Here is a 15,580-nt window from a genome sequence, read left to right as displayed (position 1 = left end):
TATTATACGGAACACGATTTGGTGAGCAGAACAAAAGCTTTCAGCTAATACTAATGAAAGTTCCAGCGTAATGATTTGGTGAGAAGGTAGGTTAATATAAAGTTATTATTGTTTTAATTATTGGGGTTGTTGTATACATTTTATGTACCAAAAAGTATTGAATTATTTAATATTTGAAACACGATTTATATTTTAGGCCTTACCAGAAAGCAATGGTCAACAAAACTGGCCCACTCCTGACTTCCTCCATAACTAATATTACAGTGTTTACCCACTAAAATTACTACAACTGTTAATTTAACTTGAAATTTTAACTACTTGGTTTTCGTTAAATTACCAAACTTCCCCAATTTACCATCCATGAGGATGTTACGGGTAATTCACGAAGAACCAAGACCCTATTTCTCTGGTGCATCAGCAGCCCCACTGCAAGAACCTGAGCCAGCACCATTCCCTTTATCGGGGCAGCTAAGGGTGCCACTACCACTACTCAGAGCAGCACCGATTTGGTGAACGGTTGTGCATAAATGGTTTTTTATGGCTGCAATGCTCGACAGATTGATCTTTGCTGATGGAATTGTGCTGGCAAGTACTTGAAGTCCAACGGTGAGTAAACTGCCTGCAGATATATGCCCATTTGCATCTCTTCAGTATTGTGAGCATCTTTGATGAGTTCCATTGGGGTTATAAAAAGGCCTAATGGAAGCAATGGGATGGAAGCAATGGGATGCAAGATGGGTCCTCCCGCTCATCGCGAGCTGAACGGAATCGACATCGAGAGTTGAGTAAACAACGAGGCTACCGGATCGGTATGTGCTGCTGTCTTGCAGCATCAGCTCTACGCTCTGGGAGGAGTTGCCGGCAACCTGCATTTAATGTAATTAGAAGTTATAGGGTTGATTTTATGTAAATGAGGGGAAAGATGTAACATTTAGCAATCGGAGAAGGAAATTAATATATTGATTCTAAGAAGTGAAATGCAATTCCCAGGGTGGGCGCCATTAGCAATGTGAGTCACCTCATGTAAACCATTCCCATTTGAAAGAACCTCAAGCTGCACAATATTACATTAAAACGGAGCATTTTGAGAGAAGATACATATGTATATATATATATAGAGAGAGAGAGATGAAACTAAATGGAACCTGAGCTCTGCGGCGTTCATCCCTCAAAAGGTCCAAGACTTGGTGGTGAGGATAGGGCAGCCAAGTAGTGGAAACAGCACAGAGAACGAGTCCATTGGGTTGGCCTGCTTCACTCACTTTCCTCGTCGTGATTCTAACAGTATCGTCGGAGGAGTCTGGAATAGCCGTCCATAACTGACCGCTGGAGCTGCTGATGTTCACAAAGAATGTTCTTATCATCCTCTGAGATAGTCTCATTAGATTCTTCCTTGCTTCAGGTGAAGGAATCACTGAAAGTGAAAGAATAAACAAGTACTGTAAAATCTGATTGAAATGGAAGCCAATTCATAAAAAAATGTAGAATTTATTGAACCTCTAATGTCAGTGATGTTTCTGGCCATGAGGCTAGCAATCCTTTCGCATTGTCTCTCTAAAACAGCTAACCAACGATTCGCTCCGAAAGCCATCCCACTGTTAACAAAGTGAGTAAATATGTGATGGATTGGTTTCTCCTCAGTTCAACCCATGTAACCATCGAGTAACCGTTAGGCATGTCATTAATCAAACAGCCAGAGGGCCTTCTCTTGTACAAGGGAAATGAAGACTGTAAGTTATTATGAAAGCCGTCCAGTGGGAAATCAACAATTGCCCAATACGTTTGGTCCTCCAGATTTTTCTGTTGGCAATAACTAAGGAAATACGCCTCTCGTGTGGGCACCCATGGAGATAGAACATGCAATTCTGCATACATCTGCTCAAATAAACAAAACCAACTCATCAGATGGAGAATTAAGTTCAATGAATATACAGTAGGCATTGCATGAAATGAGAGTGTATACCAGCTGTAGGCAACCATTAGTCCCTGAAACACCTGGTGATATAACTTGAATACTTTTGGCTCTGGCAACTATTGATGGAAAGAGCACGGACCATTTGTTCTACAATCGTAAAGAAATCATTTCAAAACCAGATTTTCGCCATTAAAAATAGCTATCGAATGAAATTGTCAGAGAAAAGGAAAGGAAGCGTACGGCATCGAGAAATGCTTCTACCAAAGTGATGCTATTCATTATAACGATTGCACTGTTACGCCTAGCTTCAGTCCTGAACTCACTCGAGCGCTGCACGATATTTAATGGCCAATGGAACACCTTGGCATGCTCTTCCAGGTTAAGCAATTCCTTGCCATTTATGTTGTTTCGAATCCAAAGAGGCTCATTTGCTCGGCACATCTTCACCAATTCATCCACTGCAGACATAGCAAGCTCCATTGCAATACTTTTCTCATCCTCCAATAAAATTGGATTATCATTCAGCGGAAAGCAGGCTGTTTCAGCCAATGTAGGAGCTATAGGATCTGAGAATTGCCTTGGATAAATGTTCATGTTCAAATCCAATGAATGTGGCATTAATGCACCCGCTGTTTGGATGCGCTGCCCCATATATTGTGAAGAAATGGCGCAGACCCTTTCCAACTATCAAAACATATCAAAATTATCAACATTTAATATTGATTTGATTTCCTCCTGTGTATATAAAGTAGAGAAAAAATAATATCATGATTAAGTAACCTCTTCTGCAAGTCTTGCATTACAGGTGGACCACCACAATTGGGACAAAAAAGTTTGATGAGTTCGGCCTGAAGCCGGTAAAACTCATTCTCAGATTGATCTTGTTGAGTCTAAAAATTAAAGATTCAAAATCAAACATCACCTATATCCTTAATGGCCATAATGAGTACACGTATGATATAATTTGCATTAACTTTGTGAAACAGCGGTTAAATGAGTTTAATGCTGAACACAGTCCACATTTATGAATACAGACTGTAGTTGCAGTGGCCCCAAATTAAAGAAGATCCTTCTTTTTCATCAGTTTAGAAACTTAGGGGTTTGAGCTAGTTTTTCATGCAAACCAGTCAACGCGTCTCCTTGGGACTCGGTTTTTTTTTTGGGGTGATAAATCTCTCAAATAAGTTGGTTTTGATTTTAACTTCATTTGAGTGCGGCGATTTTGGAACCAGAACTTGACCTGGCGAGGCTTAAGGCCAAGTTCTTGGCTTAGTCTCATCCTTTGCTTGTCATCAGGATGTGGACATTCCTTAAAAACACTGTAAAACACCAAACACCAAACATATCTCTTTTTAAACGAAGGGGTTGTCATAAATGAGTAGAAAAAGTGTGAAAAAGGAAGCGAAAATTATACTCTTCCAGTTCTTGGATCTGCCGAGCAGTGTATCGATGGTAACGTTTTCTCTTGAGCGGCTGCACACTGCAATTCTCTTCAATCCCAGGCTTGTCTTCAGCTTGTACTTCACTACGTACCAGACCCGCTTTCCATATCCTCTTTTAACCCATATTCTCCTTTCTATTCAATCCCAGGAAAAGCAACACGAAATGAGTAAACACTAAACAGTACAACTCAAGCAAGAAGAAGGGAAGATAAAGGATGGGGATTTGAAAGACTTACAGGGACCATGGGAGGCAAAGCTTCGAATGTCGACAAGAAGTTGAACTTCAAATTAGGGCTTTGGAATGTCGATGAAAACAACGTTTCTGAACAGACCGCGTTCCCTCCCATTGATGAAAGAACCGGAAAATCTTCATACATTTTCCAACCAGACAAAAACAGTTCTTTCAGTGAACCTGCAACAATCAAATACCGTAAGAAAAAAACATTCTCAAAAGGCAAAGTGAACATGCACTGGTTGACTTTTAAAATCATACATAACATTTAGTTTAAGCTTCAATATGATATTCTTGCCATTAAAAAATTAATAGGACTACTGATGTGATTTTTTCTTCTTCTAATAATGACATGACATTATCGTATGTTGACATGTCAACATTAATATGAAGTTTTTAATGCGGGAACCAAAATCATGAAGTTTTTAATGTAGGAACCAAAATGAAACCTAAACTAAGCATTAAGTATATTTTTTAAACAAAATAAAGCTTTGATACAAAAATGAAATAAAAATAATTATCTAGGTACTAAAAATTATTATTATTATTCATTGGGATTCCGGATTCGAGTACCATGAATGCTAAGGATATGAGTGTTCAATATCAAATAATTAAGAGTTATCTTTAAACATATAATAACTTATATTTACCCCATATGAATAAAAAAATAAAAATAATTTGAAAACCTAAAAAAATCAAAGTGTTAGTTAAGTGAATAAATTTGTAATTTATATTATATTTAGATAAAATATCACTTTTATCTTTGCAGTAAACCCAACTTATCATTTTTATTCCTATCATATTTTCGCATCAATTTAACTTTCAAAATTAATCAATTGTGTCAATGTTTAAAATATTTAGTATAGTTTAGGGTTTTATGTTAGAGTTTAAGATTTATAGGTTATGGTTTGAAAGTTATGGAATTACAATTTAGAGTTTAAATTTTAAGATTTTAGGTTAGGATTAAAATTAGGGTTAAGAGAAGATTTTAAGTTGAGAATAAAGTTAGGGTTAAGGTATACACTCCATTTTTTTTCTTTTGCAAGCGCGTGCTCGTTTCTGTAATAAAAAAAAGGATCCAGTCTTCCATACGTTTCCCAACTTAAATATAGAAAATAAAAAAGTCAAACAACAATCTTAGTAGGGTTGTAAATGAGACGAGACAGATCGCGAGCTACTCGAGATCGACTCGATCAAGGCTCGATAAATACTCGGATTGAATGGACTTGACTCGAGCTCGAGCTCGACTCGATTTCTTAACGAGCCGAAACGAGCTACTCGATATTCGACTCAAAAAGCTCGTGAGCAGCTCGAAAAAATGTTATATTATAATTTTAGATTTTTTAAAATTACATTATTAAAAATACATTGTTGATAATTATAAAATTTTAAAAATACATTAAAATTTCTATAATACAACTAAATCATCCCATCCTTTATAATTATGTGATAGGGTTTAAGGTTTAGGGTTAGGATTTAGGGTTTAGGGTTAAGTGTTAAGGGTTAAGGGTTCATGGTTTAGGGTTTAAGTTATACACAACTACTTAAAGAAGACAATCCTAAACATGGACTAAATTATTACCTAAACTAAAGTGTGCTTACACGATACGTGCATGCATACGAATGAAATGCAAATGCACATACATTAAGATGAAACAATATAAGATTAAACCTACTATTAATAACTTAAACTCATATTTTAAAAATGCTATGAAGGACCAAAACAATATAAAACTGAAAATAGGCATACAAAGTAGAAATTACTCATTAAATTAAACAAGCCAACTAAGGGATTACAATGTCAAATAATTAAAATTACAAGGCACAATTGAAAACAAGAATAAATTGAAGGAACACTAAAGCATGATATCTAGGGTAAAACTCTTACCCTAATTCATTTCCCTCAAAACTTTCCCTGGCTAAAACTTTCCCCCCTCGCCGTTCTCCTCTCAAACCTCGTCCATTCGCAGCCCTAGCAGAAACCCACAACTACCGTGGCCTAAACACTCCCCCAAGACTCTGATAAGAAACTTAGACCTCAAACCCTTCTCCTCAAACCAAATCTTAACCCTAAGCCTCTCAAAACAACACCCACTCCCTCACTGCCGAACCATACGACCGTCGTAGGTTTGCCTTTTCGAAAGCTCCGCTGAGGAACCAAGATCCCAAATAACCCTCATTTTACCCTTTTTGTGGAGCGCACACGTTGGTGTAGGGTAAACATGAATGCTTTTCTTTCTTCTTGTTTCTTCTTTAAGTTGCAGTTCCTGCTTATCTATGGCTAGTTTGAATTGAAAACCATCTATTTGGATTAATGATGTGTCTTTGGATTAATGAGTGTCAAAAGGAACATAAAATTGTTTTCTTTGCTGCTTGATTGTTGAGTTCATTTGCTTAGAATTTTGTGCTTTGCGTGATTCTTTTACTGGTTTTATTGTTTGATTGATATACATTGCTAGTTTCTTGCAAACTGATTATCGATTTCTCATCTCTAAAACCTGCCTTGACGATCATATTCTGGTTGACTCTTGTTTAATCAAACGAATGCATAGCCTTGTGTACTTGTATTTATAATTTTAATGTTTTGCCCTGAATTTAATGTCAGCCAACAAGTGCAAGTACCTCGAGGAGCCATATTGCAGCATCAGTGATGCAAAACCGTCGATCAGTTGAAAGAAATGACCGTGCTCTACAGTCTGTATCTCTAGCTAGTTACGAAAGCTCACTGGAGGTCAACATTCATCCCCAATAATCTATTGATTGGTTTCTTTTCTTTAAAGCCATTTGTGAAGTAGAGCATCTATTATTAACTATCTCGTTAACCTCTGTCGTTGAGGACATTACCTTTTCTTTTCAGTAGAAGCAGATAATATACTCCAACGGTATCACTTACATGGATGCATAGTTGTTGTCATTGCAGGAAGCACCTTATACTTCTTTGGATTTTAAGGGAAGATCCGAGAGATCATGTTATAGCCTTAAGACATCAACAGAGTTGCCTATTCTCTGACACACGATGTAATATTGATTTGGTTTTTGAATAACTTTTTAATTTGTCCATGAAATGAACAAAAGAGAATAATAATGACTTTTCAATCTCATTTTGGAGTTCACTTTTGAAACTTGATATTATGGTATAGCGCAATATCTTTCCCTTGTAATAAAGTGCTAGATAAGAGACTATTGAGATTCCGGTAAATGTCGGAAGCAGGAAATATGAAAAACTTGTGTTTATTTGTTACCTTAGAATGTGTGGTTGACTGCAGATAAGGAAGGACACCAAAACTTTGATTTATGTACTTTGAATTTCATTTGCTCCTGCAGATTTTCACTAGAAACCATTAGGGAATTTTGTGCATGTCTCTCTTTTAAACTTCAATTGACATTGTCATTACTTTCCTAAACCCTATGCCCTATTTTTCACTCTAAATCCTAAAATTTGCTAATTGGTTTCGACTATAATCTTCCTAGAAATGAGGTGTACTTTGATGGGTGGTGAACTAGTTTGGTTTATGTATAACTGAAAAATCTTTCGGTAGTTGAAGATTTTCTTGTAGAACTTTATTTTTTGGAGAGAAATAATTAAGTTCCTAATAAGCTTAATTCAGTCTGAAGATCCACTTTCTCCAAGTTCTAAAGATGTCAAAGTATTAAGGGATGAAGAGTAAGTACTATTGTCAGAGGGGAGACTTGGTGCTGAAATGCTAGAGGTAGGCTTGTTTGTTGTGGACGATAATGCAGCAAAATTTTGCAATCAATCACTCTTTCCCTTTTTTTCGTTTTCATTGGAGAACATGTTTGATTCTGTGATATATTGCTTTTACTATAGGTTGGGACATCTATGGTCATCTCCAGTATAGTTGGATTTTGGGTCTAGAACTTCAAGCAATCAAGTTTATCATGCAATGCTATTGCTTTTTATTCACTGCTGGAGGCTCTGGAGTTCCTCAGTGCTGCATTATTATTATTTATGTGGGATTATTATAGTTCTACTAATTTTTATGAATCCTTAACTTGGAGTAATGCTGATTGAAGCTTGAGTTCGAGCTCAAAATCAAGCTTCAATCGAGTTTGAGTCTCGAGCTTCAATCGAGCTCCTGAATTTTTTTTTGAGTTCGAGCCTTTTCGAGTTCGAGTCGAGTTTCAATATTATCTTTCGAGTTCGAGTCGAGCTTGAAAATTTTAGGCTCACGAGTTTTCGAGTCGAGACTACATTTAAAGTTTTCGAGTTTGAGTCGGCTTGTTTACACCCTAGATCTTAGTTTATTTCTTCCTTAATGCACGCGCATGACGAGTGTCGTGGAATCAACGTTCTTCTGATTTTGATTCCTTGTTTAACTTCACGCTCTCCTCTCGAGCGCGTTATGTTTGTTTCGTAGATCTTTTACTTCGGTTTGAAAATAAGTCAAAAAGGAAAAATTTTGAGAAGGAAATGTCAAAACTTGCCAAACGATCGAAGCCGTCCATTAGGTATCGTGGGGCCCATCAATTTTGGGTAGAAAATAAACGAATGTACATACAAAGTTGGTAATTTCTTAAAATAAATATTTGATTCTTTTATTTATCTAAAGTAAGTATAGGACAGTATGTTCAAATGTAACTCTTACTCTTTTAATATTAAACATTCACATCCCTAATATCTATGGTGTTCGAATTCAGACCCTAAAACAATAACAATAATTCTTCTATCACTGGTTCGGACAAAACTCAAAAGGTGTTTGCATATATATTGTCTGAATAATAGTTAAACATAAACAATATATACATTGAGGACCCGAGTTTGGACAAAAAGTGTTTACATATATTTTGGAACAAATAGTAAATATTTTTATTAATGATATTTTATTTTTATTCATATACTTTTATCTTTATCATGCATTAGCATTCTTATTCTTACATTTGTTATTTTGTTGCATGCATTTTCATAGTTGTGTTCGCATGCATTTATATGATTGATTCTCAAAGTTGTTTTTAACGTATTTCTGGTAAATGGTATATCTTAAAAGGGTAAAGTACACAAATAGTTCTTCAATTATACGGTATTACTTTATTAAATTTATTAACTATTAAAAGTCACAAAATAGTTCTTCGACTATAGATTGTTGCTTTGTTAAGTCTCTTGACTATTAAAAGTTACAAATTTGCCACCCGAATATTCATTATGTTCCAAACTCGTCATTTTTTGTTAAAAAAATTGTCAGTTGTCTAAACTGGACGTTAACATGATAAGTAAGATATAATAGTCATTTGAGGTTCTATGATCAGATTTTATCATATCATAGTCAGTAGTTTAACGTTCAGTTCAGAATACCGTCACTTTGTTAATAGAAAAAGACGATTTTGGAACATAATGAATAATCATGTGACTATTTTGTATCTTTTAATAGTCGATGGACTCAACAAAGTAACACTCCATAGTCGAAGTGTCATTTTGTAACTTTTAATAATCAAGGGACTTAATAAGGTAATACCCTATAGTAGGAGACCATTTGTGTACTTAACCCATCTTAAAATTATCTTTAAAAAGGAGATTTTCAAAATTTTCTTTCAAAAGGCGATTTTATATGTATTCGATCATACCTAATATCAAATGATCGATGACGATTTCAATCTTTAATTTTTAAAATTGATCGAGAATCGTCGAGCTTAAAGATTATTCCGACATTATAGATCCAAGGCTTCGAACCACAAAGGTTGAGTGTTGGCCCAATTGAGCAATAAAATTCTTCCAAAGCAAAGCAAATAGAAGATGGAGTGGGTGAGAAAGCTGTACCAAAGTAAATGTTAATTGAATATGTATAGGTGCTGGTTGGAAGGACAGGGATGGAACAAGCAAAGTCATCGAAACAGCTGTAGTTGTGGGCCATTTGTTATATGGTACAACACTAGAAGTAGGACAATGTAGTATAATTTCATGCAGAAATTAATTAATGAGGGTTTAGGGTTTCGCAATTATCCACACCAAAAAATTGATTTGTGTCTTTATTGTTAATTTATTTCTGATTCGCCGGTCATATGGTATCATCAATTAAATACAAGCATTAACATTAAATATCATGGAATCAATAAGCCTCCCCCCTCCATTACTACAGCTTTTATAACGCACGTATACATCTATCCCATGTGTTCATATCAAACATGGTGTCTGCTGACCTCAAATGATCGTTGTAAATGAACATATCATTCGACTGATAGTTGAGAAATCGTTCGTATAATATTCGTTTATTTTCATTTAATAAACAAACGGAAACGAACGTAGATGTGTTGGGTTTGTTTATGTTCACGAACAAGTTTGTTCGGCTCGTTCACAAGCTTGTTGATTGGTTTGTTTATAAGCTCGTTTATCGACTCGCTTATAAGCTTGTTTACTCGGTTCTCTTTTTTTAATTATTTCTTTCACATTTTAAATATTGGTGAAGTGAAGGACTAAATTGAGCATAAGATAAACTTTAAAGTTTAAACTATAAAGCTTGAGGAACTTAAGGACTCGTGGTGTAATTTTCACCATTTTTCTCTGGCTCGCAAATTATGGGTTAAAAGAGAGTTTGGGTTCCGAACATTAAGAGAATTTTTAAACGAACATGTTTGTAAACGTTAAACGAAAATGGTCACGAACTTTATATGAACATGTTCGTGAAATCTAAATGAACGAACACAAACACGAATTGAATGTGAACTCATTCAAAAATAAATAAACGAACACGAATACAACTTTATTCATTCAAACTTAATTCGTTTACATCCCTACAAATGTTAATAGAGTCCCTTATTTGATCAATTTGAAAAGTTCACCTCTCATGTAAATCACCTCTAAAAGATCAACCCGCAATTTGGATATACAAATGTATCTTCTTTACTTATAGACAATGTTTAAGGATCACTTTTGTTCTTGTAATAGATTTAATTTATCATTTTTTCTCAATCGTATTTTCGCATCAATTTAGCCTTTAAAGTTGGTTAATTTTATCATTTTATACTCTAACAGTACCTTAAAACCCTAAAGTATACATCCTAAATCCTAAACCATGTTCACTTAACCTTTAAAACCTAAACCCTAAGCTTTAAACCCTAACTTAAAACCATAAACAATAGTAAATGTTTTAAACATCGATGTAATTGAGTAACTTTGAGGACTAAATTGATGCGAAAATATTATAGGGATAAAAATGATAAATTATGTCTACTACAGGGGCTGAAGTGACCCTTAAGCCTAAAAAAAATGATATAGGTGATGATGAAGATAGGAAGGTAATCAGTGATAGACCGAGGGAGTGGGTAAGGGCAGTCGCCCTTTAAAAATTTAAAATTACTATATATTTTAGATTTTTCTATGTATTTTCTATTGAAAATTTATTTTCGTCTTTCCTAAAATTTTATAAGTTTAAATTTACCCCTAGAATTTTAAAAATTCAAATATACCCCTCACATAAAATCATGCAAGGTCATCATTCAATTGCTCAAATATTAAACCAGTCCCCTTTATTCTCTATATATTATGAGAGGAAGATAGAGAGAGGTGGTCCTGGTGATGAAGACACCTTTGGATTTTAGTACAAAAGGTCAAAGCCTCATTTATGTCTTGTAGTTATGCCAGTCTGCCTCTAAATTTAATAATGTGTGAATCTTGTATTTCTGTCCAATTCTTTTATTCGTTATGTTTCTAACATTTTTGTCACCATATATGTTTATGGTTTTCTAAGTAACTTTGTGTATTATATGTTGGAAAATAATAAATATTAAATTTTGAGGTATATTATTTATAGGTAAAGTTGGAGGTCCGAATATAAAATTATAAAGTTATATTTTATTGTATGAGATCTTTGAAACAATGTATAGTACGCTCAAAATAATTAAATGATAAATAAGAAATTAATGCTAAACATAATCTACATACAAATATTATTCAGAATAATATGATACCTTGAAATACCCTCATCCCACATGGAAAGAATACGAGGTTAGGAAGGTGTTTATAAAATGGAACCAATATAATAATGGGTAAATTATGTGTTTAGTATCTAAACTATAATTTTTAGTTCATTTTAGTACCTAAACTTTTAATTTTTTTTAAAACCATTCCTAAAATTTAGTTTTTATTTTATTTTAGTACCTCTTGTTCAAAATTTAAAGTTAAGTTTTGAAAAAAATTAACAGCAGGGTACTAAAATAAAACAAAAATCAAGTATTAGGTATGATTTTGAAAAAAAATAAAAATTTAGGTATTAAAATGGACTAAAACTGATAGTTTAAATACTAAATGTGTAGTTTACCCATGAACTAATAATGATTGTGCAAGATAAAATGTTCTCTCTTTGTGTGTGGAGTGTAAATTAATCTCATTTAAGGTTAGGGGAATACTTATGTGAATTAATCTCATTTAAGATTCATTTTATCAAGTGAATTTTTAGTCTTCTGGATTCGTACAATTTTTTTCATTTCAAATTAATATTTTATGTACGATGTTTACACTTAAATTGGATTATTTTTACATTTTTTGTAGTATTATATTCTATTATGTTTGCTACATTATTTTGATACTCTATATTTTAAGAGGATATTTATTATCAACGTTTTTTTCAATTTATATTTAAATAATTTAGTTGTAATAACGTGATATTATCTATTTTTATACCTTGTTAATATATTTAATGTAATCATTCTTTGATTTTATATTAAATGTAATAACAGGTTTGAGTACTAACGATTGCAACATAATGCTTAAGCGTTATCGTTGATACTCGAAACCCCAACATCTAAAAATAATAATAATTTTTCAATCACTAAATTAAATTAGTTCATCACTATTCTTTTAGTTGTCGTTTCGATTTGAAGGCCATTTGATATTAGAATTTGAAGATATACCGGATTCTACCCAAAATTGAGTGCCCCCAATTTGATATCAACTTTTTAGGGACGATAATTTCATCTTCATCTTATGAGTTACGATCTGATTTAATTTGATTGGATGGAGGGTGAAAAAAATTTGACCCGACTTGACCCGAGGATAATAATGTAATTTTCTTGAAAGTTTTATTATTATTTTTAGTTAAATCCTTAATTTGTATCAGGTCAAGTCAGGTCGGATTTAATCTCTAGAAAATTGGCTCGGATCAGATTCGGGTAGAAGATATATATTTTCAAGTCGGATCATGTCAGATGTAAGATATAAAATTTTTGGATCGAGTCAAATTCGAATAAAAAATATATACTTTTAAGTCGGATCGGATTACAAAAAGTCAACCCTAACCCAACCCGTTACTATCCTATCAACTTTCTAGAGTTTTCTTTTTGACTTTCAAACCCAAATACAAATGTACGCAACCCAAAATAACGCATCCGAAAGGGGAGCGTTTCGATCAGGAAAAGAAAATGGAATCAACTCAAATCAACTTTTTAAATTCACGCTATCGTCATGCGCGTGCAGAAGAAGTTAATTAAAAACATTTTGATTTCACTCATCACCGTTTTCACTTTTTTCTTAATTCACAATTTGTTTCCCAAATTAAATTTATTCTTTTACTTTGATATTTAAACATTTTTCTCACTTTTGTACTTAAAATATAATTGTTTGAGGGTCACATTTATTTCTGTTGTAGATTTAATTTATTATTTTCGTACTTATCGTATTTCATTTATCAATTTAACATTCAAAGTTATTTAATTATATCATTCTATATCACATCTCTAACTTATAACCCTAAATTATAAATCTAAATTAGGGTTTGAGTTTAAGGTTTATGGTTTAAAGGTTATGAGACTATGTTTTAAGGTTTATAATTTAGGGTTTTAAGTTAAAGATAAGGTATATAATGATGTAATTGAGAAATTTCAAGAGCTAAATTAATGCAAAAATACGATATGAGTAAAAGTGATAAATAAAGTCTACTATAAGGACAAAAATTATCTTTTTTTAATATAATTTACCAAAATAATCTATCAATAATAACATGATGCATACCATGTTCTTATTAAATATCAATATTTTTATAAAATATAAAAATAAGTTTCTAAATTATCTTATTAATAAAATCGAAGGTTAAACAATCAATAAAACCTTCTTCTTCTTTATTTTAGGAAACGTATGGAAGGGAGATCATACAATCCCTTTATTACCAAAACGGACGCGTTGCGGAAAAAATACAATAAATGAGGCGTTGCTTGATTTCTATGGAAACTGCAGTTACGATCCTATTTTTACAGCGAGTCCACGAACGGTAAAAAAAAATCTAAATAAATTTTAGCTCCAATTCAATAATTAGTCCCTTTATTTTGATAAAGCTTAAGATTTAGTCCATGTACTTAAGAAACTAAAAGCTAAATCTCAAACAATAATCTTTTAAAATGATTTACTTCTTGAGTTGATGTTGTCGAATAGGTGTAATGTAAATGTATCAACAATTGAATTACAACTTTAATTAGAAAGATATTTACAACTTTAAATAGAAAGATAAAAGGATTTAATTTTTCAAGGTAAAATGGTAACTTTTATCTCTGTAATAGATTAAATTTATCACTTTTTCTCTTATCATATTTTCATATCAATTTAATATTTGAAGATGCTTAATTGCATCATTCTATATTTCACTCCTAACTTAAAACCCTAAATTATAAACTCTAAATATCTAAATCCTAAGTTAGGGTTTATAATTTAGGATACAATATATAATTATGCAATTAAACAACTCTGAGAACTAAATTGACAGGAAAATATAATAGAGATAAAAATGATAAATTGTGTCAACTACATGAACAAAGTTACCTTTAAGCCATATGTAACTATTAAATATTAAGGGCTTGCATCATAATTTCACTTATAAGTTTTTTACAAGAAGAAATAGAGAGGAGGGACATAGAAGTGCGTGTCTATTTTAGGTCTAGAAATCAAAGTAAACGCAAATAGAAGAAAACGGAGAGTTGTCTTCTTTCTCTTCTTCTTCTTATTCTTCATCTGCAAAGGAAACACCGACAACATTGGTTGTGGTATTTACTCCTACATTGATTTTCTTTTTAAATTAGTATTCTATGTTTTACACTATTTTATTTTATTTTATATTTTTTTACCTTCCTTTCTGTTGCTTGGTTCAATTTCTGAAGCTTTTGTTCATGGTGGCTGGTGGGTTTTCATTGTGTATGTTTTTGGGGTTGCAGTAGAGTGGTTTCCAAGGTGAAGCTATGGTTTTTTTTAAATCACATAATTCATTTTTCAAATTTCACTACCTTTTCGCTTTGCATTTAATTTTAGAGTAAATTTCTCTTTTCCTGTAGGTAACAGCCTACTGCTTCTCATTTTTCTTCTTATATATATATATATATATATATATGTTGGATCATAAACTTGATCCATTATGGGAGCCTAAACCCAAACCCAAACTAAATTGATGTCATTACTTACATCATTTAATTAAAGATGTCATTGCTTACATCATTTAATTAATGATGTCATTGCTTACATCAATTTAGTTAGGTGAGAGTTAGATATTTGTTGAATTTGTAATGGTTTAAATTAGTTTATTTGTGTGGTGTAGGATTGTTCTTGAGTAGTATAAATACCCCTTCCCATTTTAGTTTTAAGCATCAAGAAAAATTAAGAGCTTCTAAGTGAGTGAAGAAGCAAGGTCTTATAAGAGTGAGTTGTAGTTCTTGTTTTTGAGTGAGAGTACTCTTGTAATATTTGTTTGAGTTTCAATAAAAGTTGTTTGTGTGAGTGTTTTATTTCCAACAAAGTGGTATCAGAGCGAGTTGGAAAGATCGAAGGTCTCGACGAGAGGAATACGACGCCGCCAGAATTTTCTCAATCTGAGTTCTGACGCACCGCCACGCACCGCCGGAAGACTGCTGCCAGAAAATCGAGTTGACTCACCGAGTTGAGCCGATTCAGCCGAGTTGGAGCCCTTGACCGAGTTGTCCAAGTCCCTCCAAAGTTTTTTTTTTTTTCATCGTTTCGGATTCATCCGTGCAATCGGATTTTACAAAATCTCATTATATTGAGAG

The 15,580-nt window shown here is 33.0% G+C and overlaps 1 pseudogene; it reads right to left on the bottom strand.

The window, feature by feature from the left end:
* Positions 1–304: 304 nt before the first annotated feature.
* LOC120204380 lies at positions 305–3,749 on the bottom strand (annotated as a pseudogene).
* Positions 3,750–15,580: the final 11,831 nt, after the last annotated feature.

Source organism: Hibiscus syriacus, unplaced genomic scaffold (genome assembly GCF_006381635.1).
Source record: "Hibiscus syriacus cultivar Baekdansim isolate YM2019G1 unplaced genomic scaffold, ASM638163v2 tig00010865_pilon, whole genome shotgun sequence".
Classification (NCBI taxonomy): Eukaryota; Viridiplantae; Streptophyta; class Magnoliopsida; order Malvales; family Malvaceae; genus Hibiscus; species Hibiscus syriacus.
The sequence above is the reverse complement of the archived record's forward strand: the minus strand, read 5'-3'. Positions and strand labels throughout refer to the sequence as shown.